At 39.2% G+C, this 15,441-nt stretch overlaps 1 long non-coding RNA gene and 18 pseudogenes across 2 annotated transcripts in view; 1 reads left to right on the forward strand and 18 right to left on the reverse strand.

Annotated features, from left to right (window-relative positions):
* LOC127943542 (uncharacterized) overlaps positions 1-15,441 on the forward strand; it is a 30,037-nt gene that overhangs the window by 6,788 nt on the left and 7,808 nt on the right. Inside the window, exon 1 of one of the 2 annotated variants that reach the window (XR_008149748.1) lies at positions 9,960-10,048. The exons of the other annotated variant lie outside the window; for it this stretch is intronic. This is a non-coding gene — a long non-coding RNA (uncharacterized LOC127943542). Of the gene's footprint in view, positions 1-9,959; positions 10,049-15,441 lie in introns of those variants that run through there. 2 annotated transcript variants of the gene reach the window in all.
* Positions 529-647, reverse strand: LOC127964497 (uncharacterized; annotated as a pseudogene).
* On the reverse strand, positions 732-850 carry LOC127961489 (uncharacterized; annotated as a pseudogene).
* Positions 1,355-1,473, reverse strand: LOC127958355 (uncharacterized; annotated as a pseudogene).
* Positions 1,558-1,676, reverse strand: LOC127959051 (uncharacterized; annotated as a pseudogene).
* LOC127964502 (uncharacterized) lies at positions 2,586-2,704 on the reverse strand (annotated as a pseudogene).
* Positions 2,789-2,907, reverse strand: LOC127962140 (uncharacterized; annotated as a pseudogene).
* Positions 3,675-3,793, reverse strand: LOC127966228 (uncharacterized; annotated as a pseudogene).
* Positions 3,878-3,996, reverse strand: LOC127958521 (uncharacterized; annotated as a pseudogene).
* On the reverse strand, positions 7,549-7,668 carry LOC127961559 (uncharacterized; annotated as a pseudogene).
* Positions 8,453-8,571, reverse strand: LOC127963860 (uncharacterized; annotated as a pseudogene).
* Positions 8,656-8,774, reverse strand: LOC127961694 (uncharacterized; annotated as a pseudogene).
* Positions 8,990-9,108, reverse strand: LOC127963377 (uncharacterized; annotated as a pseudogene).
* Positions 10,024-10,142, reverse strand: LOC127962985 (uncharacterized; annotated as a pseudogene).
* LOC127963743 (uncharacterized) lies at positions 10,221-10,339 on the reverse strand (annotated as a pseudogene).
* LOC127958575 (uncharacterized) lies at positions 12,369-12,487 on the reverse strand (annotated as a pseudogene).
* Positions 13,000-13,118, reverse strand: LOC127961204 (uncharacterized; annotated as a pseudogene).
* LOC127958639 (uncharacterized) lies at positions 14,813-14,931 on the reverse strand (annotated as a pseudogene).
* LOC127958166 (uncharacterized) lies at positions 15,287-15,405 on the reverse strand (annotated as a pseudogene).

Genomic DNA, 15,441 nt, shown 5'->3' on the forward strand with positions numbered 1-15,441 from the left:
CAAACACTAAACAGGTCCATAGCTGCTAAGATTCAAAGATTGGGCATTGACTCTTTTTTTTTTTTTTGCAAGATTATTATATAATTAGTAAAAATTGCCAAAAATATTACTGCAACTGGTATTTCCAGGCCGTCTCCCATCCAAGTACTAACCAGGCAAAACCTGCTATTATTCAGAGATCGGGCATTGACTTTTTTTTTTTTTTTTTTAAGATTATTATATAATTTGTGAAAAATTTGCAGAAATCTTAAAGCAACTGGTATTACCAGAGGGTCTCCCATCCAATTACTAACCAGGCCCATACCTGCTAAGATTCAGATATTGGGCATTGACTCTTTTCTTTTTTTCTTACAAGATTATTATATAATTAGTAAAAATTGCCAAAAATATTACTGCAACTGGTATTTCCAGGCCGTCTCCCATCCAAGTACTAACCAGGCAAAACCTGCTATTATTCAGAGATCGGGCATTGACTCTTTTCTTTTTTTCTTGCAAGATTATTATAGAATTTGTGAAAAATTTCCAAAAATCTTACAGCACCTGGTATTACTAGGCAGTCCCCCATCCGAGTACTAACCAGGCCCAAACCTGCTTAGCTTCCGAGCTCAGACATTATCTGGCATAGCCAGGGTGGTATGGCCATAAGCGAAGACTGCTGCAAAGAGAGAGCTATTTAAAGATCAGCCAATCTAATCGCCGGTACATTATATAAGTAGGAAAGAAAACCCTAAAGCTTAAAGCACCTGGTATTCCCAGGCGGTCTCCCATCTAAGTACCAAACAGGCCCAAACCTGCTTAGCTTCCGACAGCAGACGAGATCAGGCATAGCCAGGTTGTTATGGTCGCAAGCGAAGGCTGCTGGAAAGAGAGGACTATTTAAAGATCAGCCAATCAAATTGCCCATACATTAAGTAGGAATGAAAACCCAAAAGCTTACAGCACCTGGTATTCCGAGGCGGTCTCCCATCCAAGCACTAACCAGGCCATTACCTGCTAAGATTCAGAGATCGGGCATTGACTCTTTTTTTTTTTTTTTTTTTTTAGATTATTATATAATTAGTAATACATTTCCAATAATATTAGAGCACCTGGTATTCCGAGGCGGTCTCCCATCCAAACACTAAACAGGTCCATAGCTGCTAAGATTCAAAGATTGGGCATTGACTCTTTTTTTTCAAGATTATTATATAATTAGTACAAATTTCCAAAAATATTACAGCAACTGGTATTCCGAGGCGGTCTCCCATCCAATTACTAACCAGGCCCATACCTGCTAAGATTCAGATATTGGGCATTGACTCTTTTCTTTTTTTTCTTGCAAGATTATTATATAATTTCTAAAAAATTTCCAAAAATCTTACAGCACCTGGTATTACTAGGCAGTCCCCCATCCAAGTACTAACCAGGCCCAAACCTGCTTAGCTTCCGAGCTCAGACATGATCCGGCATAGCCAGGGTGGTATGGCCATAAGCGAAGACTGCTTCAAAGAGAGAGCTATTTAAAGATCAGCCAATCTAATCGCCGGTACATTATATAAGTAGGAAAGAAAACCCTAAAGCTTAAAGCACCTGGTATTCCCAGGCGGTCTCCCATCTAAGTACCAACCAGGCCCAAACCTGCTTAGCTTCAGAGAGCAGACGAGATCAGGCATAGCCAGGTTGTTATGGTCGCAAGCGAAGGCTGCTGCAAAGAGAGGACTATTTAAAGATCAGCCAATCAAATCGCCCATACATTAAGTAGGAATGAAAACCCAAAAGCTTACAGCACCTGGTATTCCGAGGCGGTCTCCCATCCAAGCACTAACCAGGCCAATACCTGCTAAGATTCAGAGATCGGGCATTGTATCTTTTTTAAGATTATTATATAATTAGTAATACATTTCCAATAATATTAGAGCACCTGGTATTCCAAGGCGGTCTCCCATCCAAACACTAAACAGGTCCATAGCTGCTAAGATTCAAAGATTGGGCATTGACTCTTTTTTTTCAAGATTATTATATAATTAGTACAAATTTCCAAAAATATTACAGCAACTGGTATTCCGAGGCGGTGTCCCATCCAATTACTAACCAGGCCCATACCTGCTAAATTTCAGATATTGGGCATTGACTCTTTTCTTTTTTTTCTTGCAAGGTTATTATATAATTTCTAAAAAATTTCCAAAAATCTTACAGCACCTGGTATTACTAGGCCGTCTCCCATCCAAGTACTAACCAGTCAAAACCTGCTATTATTCAGAGATCGGGCATTGACTTTTTTTTTTTTTTTTAAGATTATTATATAATTAGTAATAAATTTCCAATAATATTAGAGCACCTGGTATTCCGAGGCGGTCTCCCATTCAAACACTAAACAGGTCCATAGCTGCAAAGATTCAAAGATTGGACATTGACTCTTTTTTTTTTCAAGATTATTATATAATTTGTGAAAAATTTGCAGAAATCTTAAAGCAACTGGTATTACCAGAGGGTCTCCCATCCAATTACTAACCAGGCCCATACCTGCTAAGATTCAGATATTGGGCATTGACTCTTTTCTTTTTTTCTTGCAAGATTATTATATAATTTGTGAAAAATTTCCAAAAATCTTACAGCACCTGGTATTACTAGGCAGTCCCCCATCCGAGTACTAACCAGGCCCAAACCTGCTTAGCTTCCGAGCTCAGACATTATCTGGCATAGCCAGGGTGGTATGGCCATAAGCGAAGACTGCTGCAAAGAGAGAGCTATTTAAAGATAAGCCAATCTAATCGCCGGTACATTATATAAGTAGGAAAGAAAACCCTAAAGCTTAAAGCACCTGGTATTCCCAGGCGGTCTCCCATCTAAGTACCAACCAGGCCCAAACCTGCTTAGCTTCCGAGAGCAGACGAGATCAGGCATAGCCAGTTTGTTATGGTCGCAAGCGAAGGCTGCTGGAAAGAGAGGACTATTTAAAGATCAGCCAATCAAATCGGCCATACATTAAGTAGGAATGAAAACCCAACAGCTTACAGCACCTGGTATTCCGAGGCGGTCTCCCATCCAAGCACTAACCAGGCCAATACCTGCTAAGATTCAGAGATCGGGCATTGACTCTTCTTTAAGATTATTATATAATTAGTAATAAATTTGCAATCATATTAGAGCACCTGGTATTCCAAGGCGGTCTCCCATCCAAACACTAAACAGGTCCATAGCTGCTAAGATTCAAAGATTGGGCATTGACTCTTTTTTTTTTCAAGATTATTATATAATTAGTACAAATTTCCAAAAATATGACAGCAACTGGTATTCCGAGGCGGTCTCCCATCCAAGCACTAAACAGGTCCATACCTCCTAAGATTCAAAGATTGGGCATTGACTCTTTTTTTTTTTTTTGAAAGATTATTATGTAATTAGTAAAAATTGCCAAAAATATTACAGCAACTGGTATTTCCAGGCCGTCTCCCATCCAAGTACTAACCAGGCAAAACCTGCTATTATTCAGAGATCGGGCATTGACATTTTTTTTTTCAAGACTATTATATAATTTGTGGAAAATTTCCAAAAATCTTAAAGCAACTGGTATTACCAGGAGGTCTCCCATTCAATTACTAACCAGGCCCATACCTGCTAAGATTCAGATATTGGGCATTGAATCTTTTCTTTTTTTCTTGCTAGATTATTATATAATTTGTGAAAAATTTCCAAAAATCTTAAAGCAACTGGTATTACCAGGGGGTCTCCCATCCAATTACTAACCAGGCCCAAACCTGCTTAGCTTCCGAGCTCAGACATGATCTGGCATAGCCAGGGTGGTATGGCCATAAGCGAAGACTGCTGCAAAGAGAGAGCTATTTAAAGATCAGCCAATCTAATCGCCGGTACATTATATAAGTAGGAAAGAAAACCCTAAAGCTTAAAGCACCTGGTATTCCCAGGCGGTCTCCCATCTAAGTACCAACCAGGCCCAAACCTGCTTAGCTTCCGAGAGCAGACGAGATCAGGCATAGCCAGGTTGTTATGGTCGCAAGCGAAGGCTGCTGCAAAGAGAGGACTATTTAAAGATCAGCCAATCAAATCGCCCATACATTAAGTAGGAATGAAAACCCAAAAGCTTACAGCACCAGGTATTCCGAGGCGGTCTCCCATCCAAGCACTAACCAGGCCAATACCTGCTAAGATTCAGAGATCGGGAATTGACTCTTTTTTAAGATTATTATATAATTAGTAATAAATTTCCAATAATATTAGAGCACCTGGTATTCCAAGGCGATCTCCCATCCAAACACTAAACAGGTCCATAGCTGCTAAGATTCAAAGATTGGGCATTGACTCTTTTTTTTTTCAAGATTATTATATAAATAGTACAAATTTCCAAAAATATTACAGCAACTGGTATTCCGAGGCGGTCTCCCATCCAAGCACTAAACAGGTCCATACCTCCTAAGATTCAAAGATTGGGCATTGACTCTTTTTTTTTTTTTAAAGATTATTATGTAATTAGTAAAAATTGGCAAAAATATTACAGCAACTGGTATTTCCAGGCCGTCTCCCATCCAAGTACTAACCAGGCAAAACCTGCTATTATTCAGAGATCGGGCATTGACTTTTTTTTTTTTTTCAAGATTATTACATAATTTGTGAAAAATTTCAAAAAATCTTAAAGCAACTGGTATTCCGAGGCGGTCTCCCATCCAAGCACTAACCAGGCCAATATCTGCTAAGATTCAGAGATCGGGCATTGACTCTTTTTTTTTTAAGATTATTATATAATTAGTAATAAATTTCCAAAAATATTACAGCAACTGGTATTCTGAGGCGGTCTCCCATCCAAGCACTAAACAGGTCTATACCTCCTAAAATTCAAAGATTGGGCATTGACTCTTTTTTTAAGATTATTATATGATTAGTAATAATTTTCCAATAATATTAGAGCACCTGGTATTCCAAGGCGGTCTCCCATTCAAACACTAAACAGGTCCATAGCTGCTAAGATTCAAAGATTGGGCATTGACTCTTTTTTTTTTTTTTTTTTGCAAGATTATTATATAATTAGTAAAAATTGCCAAAAATATTACAGCAACTGGTATTTCCAGGCCGTCTCCCATCGAAGTACTAACCAGGCAAAATCTGCTATTATTCAGAGATCGGGCATTGACTTTTTTTTTTTTTTTTTTCAAGATTATTATATAATTTGTGAAAAATTTGCAAAAATCTTAAAGCAACTGGTATTACCAGAGGGTCTCCCATCCAATTACTAACCAGGCCCATACCTGCTAAGATTCAGATATTGGGCATTGACTCTTTTCTTTTTTTCTTGCAAGATTATTATAGAATTTGTGAAAAATATCCAAAAATCTTACAGCACCTGGTATTACTAGGCAGTCCCCCATCCGAGTACTAACCAGGCCCAAACCTGCTTAGCTTCCGAGCTCAGACATTATCTGGCATAGCCTTTTTTTTTTTTTTTTTTTTTTTTATTTAACTTTCAATTCACAGTTTTTCAATTGCATTATTCCATCCAATTTACTTACATTTCAATACATTTGTATGAATCATTTTTCAACTGATCTACTTAATTTTGCATAATCATACAGCAATAAAAAGAAAGAACATAAATAAAGTACACACACATATATGTTTACAATTACTCAATTGACATCAGCCATTCTCAACCAGATTATAACTCTTTACCAATTTAAACATATTTCTTCCCTCACCTTTTTATGTATGAACCTATTCATAGTCAAAAAATAACTCTTTCCCTTCTTTATCGTCATACTTACAAATCAACCCTCTTTGTATCATTGACATTGATCTTTTACTTTTATTTTTCTCCCTTCAAAATATTTATAATTCCTTCTTAGAACTACTGCTAGTCTGGCATGACTCAGAACAAAATTAATTAAACAAATATCAGTTATTTTCTTTTTCCCGAAAGTTCCAAACAAAAACAATTTCCCCCATTTCTCCTCGGTCTCAACTTCGACACCCCAGTTTTGTCACATAACCGCTTGTGGTTCTTTTATCTGCTCAACCTGTTCTCCGTCCATCTCAGACTTCCTCTTTGCACTCAGTCTTTTAATCTTTGTTTTCAGTCCCTCTTTACTTTCTCTGTCTCTCTTTTTTCCACCTCTGCTTTCTATCAGTTCTTGTGCAGTATTTTTTTTTAAAGAAGTATCCTATTCTTTACCTCTTTCTTTCACATTACTTTCATCTGTTTCCTCCTCTTCCTCCATCTCTTCCGACTGCTCCATCTCCTCCTCCCCATCTTCTGCTTCACTGTAGCTTTCAGGTCTGTCTCGCCATTCCATTTTGCTTCTTCTTTCACTATCTTCAGCTCCGTCTTTCTCTCCACCGCTCACCACATCAGTTGTTCCCTCCTCTTGCACCTCTGTTAGAACACTATTCCTCCTTTCATCATATTTTTGACTATCCACTCTCTCTCTCTCTAATCCCATCCATTCTTCACAATCTCTTGCATAATGGCCTCCACCATTGCACTTGAAGCACTTTAATTCAGGGCACTCTCTGATTATGTGCCCTGGCTTGATGCAAAATCTACAAACACGTATTTGTCTATCATGGATGACACGAAAAAATTCGGTGCCTCTCAGAGTCTCAAATTTTGTGGAGTATGGTAGTGAACATACCTGTTCCGTGAAGTGAACTTTTAAGAAACGTGTCCCATCAACTGTATCCGTTCCAGGCCACACCCGGCGTTTGATTGGTGAAAGTGGTCGTACTCCCCACTCCTGTAGCTTGGCGAGTATCTTCTCATCCTCTAAGTACACAGGCAAATTGATAAAGGACACCACCATATCATTATTTATTATATCCCTGGCATGCACCATCACTCCTTTCACTCTCACTCCATCCATTAGTTTCCTCTTTGCCTCTTCATCTTTCATTGTGAGCTCATAGACCCTTTCACCTCTCACCCTGCAGCCAATCACTTCTCCACACTCCTTCTTTACTTCCTTCAGCAAATCCATCATTGAAATCTTTTCTGTTCCATCCACCTCTACCTCCACAGTCAGCTCTTTGCTGTACTTCCATTTTGATTTTCCTTGCACTCCTCTGCTATTTTCTTCTCCCTCTTCCCACAAATTCCCTGTGACTTTACTTATCTCTTGTTGCTTTTGGATCTCTGCTTGTTTGACTTTACCTCTTCTTTGCTCCTCCTCTTCATTCCTCCCATTGCTACCTTTTCTCATCATGGTTTGTTCTCTTTCTTTATCTGCAGCCATGCTGTGCTTCTGCAGCATGCTACAAGGAAAAATAAGTCAAAAAACGTCAAAAAAAGTCCCCCAGACAGCCTAAGCTGCCAGGGGGATTTATGGAGGTCAACACTGACTTTCCAGCAACTAATGTCCCAAGCAAAATATTTAGAACCAAACAATTAAATTAAACAAACAGGATTGAGCCTTTCTCTCTGTGCTGCAAGACTATCACTTTCTGTTGGCTCACTGGCGCCGCCAGGCTGGTATGGCCGTAAGCGAAGACTGCTGCAAAGAGAGAGCTATTTAAAGATCTGCCAATCTAATCGCCGGTACATTATATAAGTAGGAAAGAAAACCCTAAAGCTTAAAGCACCTGGTATTCCCAGGCAGTCTCCCATCTAAGTACCAACCAGGCCCAAACCTGCTTAGCTTCCGAGAGCAGACGAGATCAGGCATAGCCAGGGTTGTTATGGTCACAAGCGAAGGCTGCTGCAAAGAGAGGACTATTTAAAGATCAGCCAATCAAATCGCCCATACATTATGTAAGTAGGAATGAAAACCCAAAAGCTTACAGCACCTGGTATTCCGAGGCGGTCTCACATCCAAGCACTAACCAGGCCAATACCTGCTAAGATTAAGAGATCGGGCATTGATTCTTTTTTTTTTAAGATTATTATATAATTAGTAATAAATTTCCAATAATATTAGAGCACCTGGTATTCCGAGGCGGTCTCCCATCCAAGCACTAACCAGGCCAATACCTGCTAAGATTAAGAGATCGGGCATTGACTCTTTTTTTTCAAGATAATTATATAATTAGTACAAATTTCCAAAAATATTACAGCAACTGGTCTTCCGAGGCGGTCTCCCATCCAAACACTAAACAGGTCCATACCTCCTAAGATTCAAAGATTGGGCATTGACTCTTTTTTTTTTTTTTTTGCAAGATTATTATGTAATTAGTAAAAATTGCCAAAAATATTACAGCAACTGGTATTTCCAGGCCGTCTCCCGTCCAAGTACTAACCAGGCAAAACCTGCTATTATTCAGAGATCGGGCATTGACTTTTTTTTTTTTTTTTTTTTCAAGATTATTATATAATTTGTGAAAAATTTCCAAAAATCTTAAAGCAACTGGTATTACCAGGAGGTCTCCCATTCAATTACTAACCAGGCCCATACCTGCTAAGGTTCAGATATTGGGCATTGAATCTTTTCTTTTTTTCTTGCAAGATTATTATATAATTTGTGAAAAATTTCCAAAAATCTTAAAGCAACTGGTATTACCAGGGGGTCTCCCATCCAATTACTAACCAGGCCCAAACCTGCTTAGCTTCCGAGCTCAGACATGATCTGGCATAGCCAGGGTGGTATGGCCATAAGTGAAGACTGCTGCAAAGAGAGAGCTATTTAAAGATCAGCCAATCTAATCGCCGGTACATTATATAAGTAGGAAAGAAAACCCTAAAGCTTAAAGCACCTGGTATTCCCAGGCCGTCTCCCATCTAAGTACCAACCAGGCCCAAACCTGTTTAGCTTCCGAGAGCAGACGAGATCAGGCATAGCCAGGTTGTTATGGTCGAAAGCGAAGGCTGCTGGAAAGAGAGGACTATTTAAAGATCAGCCAATCAAATCGCCCATACATTAAGTAGGAATGAAAACCCAAAAGCTTACAGCACCTGGTATTCCGAGGCGGTCTCCCATCCAAGCACTAACCAGGCCAATACCTGCTAAGATTAAGAGATCGGGCATTGACTCTTTTTTTTTCAAGATAATTATATAATTAGTACAAATTTCCAAAAATATTACAGCAACTGGTATTCCTAGGCGGTCTCCCATCTAAGTACCAACCAGGCCCAAACCTGTTTAGCTTCCGAGAGCAGACGAGATCAGGCATAGCCAGGTTGTTATGGTCGAAAGCGAAGGCTGCTGGAAAGAGAGGACTATTTAAAGATCAGCCAATCAAATCGCCCATACATTAAGTAGGAATGAAAACCCAAAAGCTTACAGCACCTGGTATTCCGAGGCGGTCTCCCATCCAAGCACTAACCAGGCCAATACCTGCTAAGATTAAGAGATCGGGCATTGACTCTTTTTTTTTCAAGATAATTATATAATTAGTACAAATTTCCAAAAATATTACAGCAACTGGTATTCCTAGGCGGTCTCCCATCCAAGCACTAAACAGGTCCATACCTCCTAAGATTCAAAGATTGGGCATTGACTCTTTTTTTTTTTTTTGCAAGATTATTATGTAATTAGTAAACATTGCCAAAAATGTTACAGCAACTGATATTTCCAGGCCGTCTCCCGTCCAAGTACTAACCATGCAAAACCTGCTATTATTCAGAGATCGGGCATTGACTTTTTTTTTTTTTTTTCAAGATTATTATATAATTTGTGAAAAATATCCAAAAATCTTAAAGCAACTGGTATTACCAGGGGGTCTCCCATTCAATTACTAACCAGGCCCATACCTGCTAAGATTCAGATATTGGGCATTGAATCTTTTCTTTTTTTCTTGCAAGATTATTATGTAATTAGTAAAAATTGCCAAAAATATTACAGCAACTGGTATTTCCAGGCCGTCTCCCATCCAAGTACTAATCAGGCAAAACCTGCTATTATTCAGAGATCGGGCATTGACATTTTTTTTTCAAGACTATTATATAATTTGTGAAAAATTTCCAAAAATCTTAAAGCAACTGGTATTACCAGGGGGTCTCTCATCCAATTACTAACCAGGCCCATACCTGCTAAGATTCAGATACTGGGCATTGACTCTTTTCTTTTTTTCTTGCAAGATTATTATATAATTTGTGAAAAATTTCCAAAAATCTTACAGCACCTGGTATTACTAGGTAGTCCCCCATCCGAGTACTAACCAGGCCCAAACCTGCTTAGCTTCCGAGCTCAGACATGATCTGGCATAGCCAGTGTGGTATGGCCATAAGCGAAGACTGCTTCAAAGAGAGAGCTATTTAAAGATCAGCCAATCTAATCGCCGGTACATTATATAAGTGGGAAAGAAAACCCTTAAAGCACCTGGTATTCCCAGGCGGTCTCCCATCTAAGTACCAACCAGGCCCAAACCTGCTTAGCTTCCGAGAGCAGACGAGATCAGGCATAGCCAGGTTGTTATGGTCGCAAGCGAAGGCTGCTGCAAAGAGAGGACTATTTAAAGATCAGCCAATCAAATCGCCCATACATTAAGTAGGAATGAAAACCCAAAAGCTTACAGCACCAGGTATTCCGAGGCGGTCTCCCATCCAAGCACTAACCAGGCCAATACCTGCTAAGATTCAGAGATCGGGCATTGACTCTTTTTTAAGATTATTATATAATTAGTAATAAATTTCCAATAATATTAGAGCACCTGGTATTCCAAGGCGATCTCCCATCCAAACACTAACCAGGCAAAACCTGCTATTATTCAGAGATCGAGCATTGACTTTTTTTTTTTTTTTCAAGATTATTATATAATTTGTGAAAAATTTCCAAAAATCTTAAAGCAACTGGTATTACCAGGGGGTCTCCCATTCAATTACTAACCAGGCCCATACCTGCTAAGGTTCAGATATTGGGCATTGAATCTTTTCTTTTTTTCTTGCAAGATTATTATATAATTTGTGAAAAATTTGCAGAAATCTTAAAGCAACTGGTATTACCAGAGGGTCTCCCATCCAATTACTAACCAGGCCCATACCTGCTAAGATTCAGATATTGGGCATTGACTCTTTTCTTTTTTTCTTGCAAGATTATTATATAATTTGTGAAAAATTTCCAAAAATCTTACAGCACCTGGTATTACTAGGCAGCAGTGTTGTGGGTAACGCGTTACAAAGTAACGCGTTAGAGTACTCTAATTACTTTTTTCCTGAAATGTGTAACTTAACGCGTTAGTTTCAGGAGTAAGTAATCAGTAACTTCGTTATTTTTTTAAAAATTAATCCGTTATTTCAAGTGAAGGAAAATCCCGACTGCAGCCTGCTTTTTGTCAGACAGTAGGCCTAGGTCTGTGCCACCTGCGGATGTATCAGCGGAGCCGAAGCTCTGTGATCGTAAAGTCAATGGCTGTGATACGTCTGTGCCCTGCGCCTGACCCTGTGTGTGTGTGGGGGGTTTTTTTTCGAACTCCCGGCAAGATAGCAGAGAGGACAGCGTTTGGTTTATGATACGCACTTTATTTTCAATTTGTCAACGAAAAAGAAAAGAACATAACGGTAAAATGCACACTCTGCGTTGGTGAAAAGCTTCTGTCGACCGCCAAAAATTCTACCTCAAATGTAACGCTACGTTTTAATCACTACTTTGAAGAGTAAATGTAAGAGGACTGTGTTAAAGCGAATATAGGCTTGTGACTGTGAGTGACACTTTAATAATAATTAGTTCGGCTATTAAGCGATTTGTCATTTGCCTGTGTGGTTATCATTTTTGTTTGACAGGCAGCTGTTAATTTCTGTTAGATCGTTGGCTGGCTGGTTGTTCATCATTTCTAAATGGATTTAAATCTGCAAGCCTGTTTAATGTTGTGTTTACAAGTAAGCATACTTGTACTTTGATAACTGCATTATTTAAAGTTAAAGAAAAATCAGGAGTTATCTTGTGGTGCTCATAATATACAGTAGCCTAGGCTACCCGGGCTGGGTAGGTGCGAATTTTGATTAATAAGATGTTCTGTGATAAATAAAACGCCATGTGGAATAGCCTATTGCTGACTGTCTTTCCTGTCATTGTTATCCTGCAGTGTTAATTTAGTCGGATGACTGACGTTATTCATTGTCGGGAGTCACGACTTCTAGGTGCATTTAAAGGGGCCGGGGGCTGTGTCTGTCATGTGTGAGCCGCTGCAAACGGCTTTTAATTTTGGTAACGCATGAGTACTCTAACGTGTTACTTTTATGAATAGGGTAACGCTGTATCATAACCGATTACTTTTAATTGATGGTAACGTTGTAACCTAACTAACTATTTTCCAAAGTAACTATACCCAACACTGCTAGGCAGTCCCCCATCCGAGTACTAACCAGGTCCAAACCTGCTTAGCTTCCGAGCTCAGACATTATCTGGCATAGCCAGGGTGGTATGGCCATAAGCGAAGACTGCTGCAAAGAGAGAGCTATTTAAAGATCAGCCAATCTAATCGCCGGTACATTATATAAGTAGGAAAGAAAACCCTAAAGCTTAAAGCACCTGGTATTCCCAGGCGGTCTCCCATCTAAGTACCAACCAGGCCCAAACCTGCTTAGCTTCCGAGAGCAGACGAGATCAGGCATAGCCAGGTTGTTATGGTCGCAAGCGAAGGCTGCTGGAAAGAGAGGACTATTTAAAGATCAGCCAATCAAATCGCCCATACATTAAGTAGGAATGAAAACCCAAAAGCTTACAGCACCTGGTATTCCGAGGTGGTCTCCCATCCAAGCACTAACCAGGCCAATACCTGCTAAGATTCAGAGATAGGGCATTTATTCTTTTTTTTTTTTTTTTTTTTTTTTTTTTAAAGATTATTATATAATTAGTAATAAATTTCCAGTACTATTAGAGCACCTGGTATTCCAAGGCGGTCTCCCATCCAAACACTAAACAGGTCCATAGCTGCTAAGATTCAAAGATTGGGCATTGACTTTTTTTTTTCAAGAATATTATATAATTAGTACAAATTTCCAAAAATATTACAGCAACTGGTATTCCGAGGCGGTCTCCCATCCAATTACTAACCAGGCCCATACCTGCTAAGATTCAGATATTGGGCATTGACTCTTTTCTTTTTCTCTTGCAAGATTATTATATAATTTGTAAAAAATTTCCAAAAATCTTACAGCACCTGGTATTACTAGGCAGTCCCCCATCCAAGTACTAACCAGGCCCAAACCTGCTTAGCTTCCGAGAGCAGACGAGATCAGGCATAGCCAGGTAGTTATGGTCGCAAGCGAAGGCTGCTGCAAAGAGAGGACTATTTAAAGATCAGCCAATCAAATCGCCCATACCTTAAGTAGGAATGAAAACCCAAAAGCTTACAGCACCTGGTATTCCGAGGCGGTCTCCCATCCAAGCACTAACCAGGCCAATACCTGCTAAGATTCAGAGATCGGGCATTGACTCTTTTTTAAGATTATTATATAATTAGTAATAAATTTCCAATAATATTAGAGCACCTGGTATTCCAAGGCGGTCTCCCATCCAAACACTAAACAGGTCCATAGCTGCTAAGATTCAAAGATTGGGCATTGACTCTTTTTTTTCAAGATTATTATATAATTAGTACAAATTTCCAAAAATATTACAGCAACTGGTATTCCGAGGCGGTCTCCCATCCAAGCACTAAACAGGTCCATACCTCCTAAAATTCAAAGATTGGGCATTGACTCTTTTTTTTTTTTTTTTTTTACAAGATTATTATGTAATTAGTAAAAATTGCCAAAAATATTACAGCAACTGGTATTTCCAGGCCGTCTCCCGTCCAAGTACTAACCAGGCAAAACCTGCTATTATTCAGAGATCGGGCATTGACTTTTTTTTTTTTTTTTTCAAGATTATTATATAATTTGTGAAAAATTTCCAAAAATCTTAAAGCAACTGGTATTACCAGGGGGTCTCCCATTTAAGTACCAACCAGGCCCAAACCTGCTTAGGTTCCGAGAGCAGACGAGATCAGGCATAGCCAGGTTGTTATGGTCGCAAGCGAAGGCTGCATGAAAGAGAGGACTATTTAAAGATCAGCCAATCAAATCGCCCATACATTAAGTAGGAATGAAAACCCAAAAGCTTACAGCACCTGGTATTCCGAGGCGGTCTCCCATCCAAGCACTAACCAGGCCAATACCTGCTAAGATTCAGAGATCGGGCATTGACTCTTTTTTAAGATTATTATATAATTAGTAATAAATTTCCAATAATATTAGAGCACCTGGTATTCCAAGGCGATCTCCCATCCAAACACTAAACAGGTCCATAGCTGCTAAGATTCAAAGATTGGGCATTGACTCTTTTTTTTTTTGCAAGATTATTATATAATTAGTAAAAATTGCCAATAATATTAGAGCACCTGGTATTCCGAGGCGGTCTCCCATCCAAACACTAAACAGGTCCATAGCTGCTAAGATTCAAAGATTGGGATTGACTCTTTTTTTTTTGCAAGATTATTATATAATTAGTAAAAATTGCCAAAAATATTACTGCAACTGGTATTTCCAGGCCGTCTCCCATCCAAGTACTAACCAGGCAAAACCTGCTATTATTCAGAGATCGGGCATTGACTTTTTTTTTTTTTTCAAGATTATTATATAATTTGTGAAAAATTTGCAGAAATCTTAAAGCAACTGGTATTACCAGAGGGTCTCCCATCCAATTACTAACCAGGCCCATACCTGCTAAGATTCAGATATTGGGCATTGACTCTTTTCTTTTTTTCTTGCAAGATTATTATAGAATTTGTGAAAAATTTCCAAAAATCTTACAGCACCTGGTATTAGCTTCCCAAACCTGCTTAGCTTCCGAGCTCAGACATTATCTGGCATAGCCAGTGTGGTATGGCCATAAGCGAAGACTGCTTCAAAGAGAGAGCTATTTAAAGATCAGCCAATCTAATCGCCGGTACATTATATAAGTAGGAAAGAAAACCCTAAAGCTTAAAGCACCTGGTATTCCCAGGCGGTCTCCCATCTAAGTACCAACCAGGCCCAAACCTGCTTAGCTTCCGAGAGCAGACGAGATCAGGCATAGCCAGGTTGTTATGGTCGCAAGCGAAGGCTGCTGCAAAGAGAGGACTATTTAAAGATCAGCCAATCAAATCGCCCATACATTAAGTAGGAATGAAAACCCAAAAGCTTACAGCACCAGGTATTCCGAGGCGGTCTCCCATCCAAGCACTAACCAGGCCAATACCTGCTAAGATTCAGAGATCGGGCATTGACTCTTTTTTAAGATTATTATATAATTAGTAATAAATTTCCAATAATATTAGAGCACCTGGTATTCCAAGGCGATCTCCCATCCAAACACTAAACAGGTCCATAGCTGCTAAGATTTAGATATTGGGCATTGACTCTTTTCTTTTTTTCTTGCAAGATTATTATATAATTTGTAAAAAATTTCCAAAAATCTTACAGCACCTGGTATTACTAGGCAGTCCCCCATCCAAGTACTAACCAGGCCCAAACCTGCTTAGCTTCCGAGAGCAGACGAGATCAGGCATAGCCAGGTTGTTATGGTCGCAAGCGAAGGCTGCTGCAAAGAGAGGACTATTTAAAGATCA

Source organism: Carassius gibelio, chromosome A3 (assembly GCF_023724105.1).
Source record: "Carassius gibelio isolate Cgi1373 ecotype wild population from Czech Republic chromosome A3, carGib1.2-hapl.c, whole genome shotgun sequence".
In the NCBI taxonomy this organism is placed as follows: Eukaryota; Metazoa; Chordata; class Actinopteri; order Cypriniformes; family Cyprinidae; genus Carassius; species Carassius gibelio.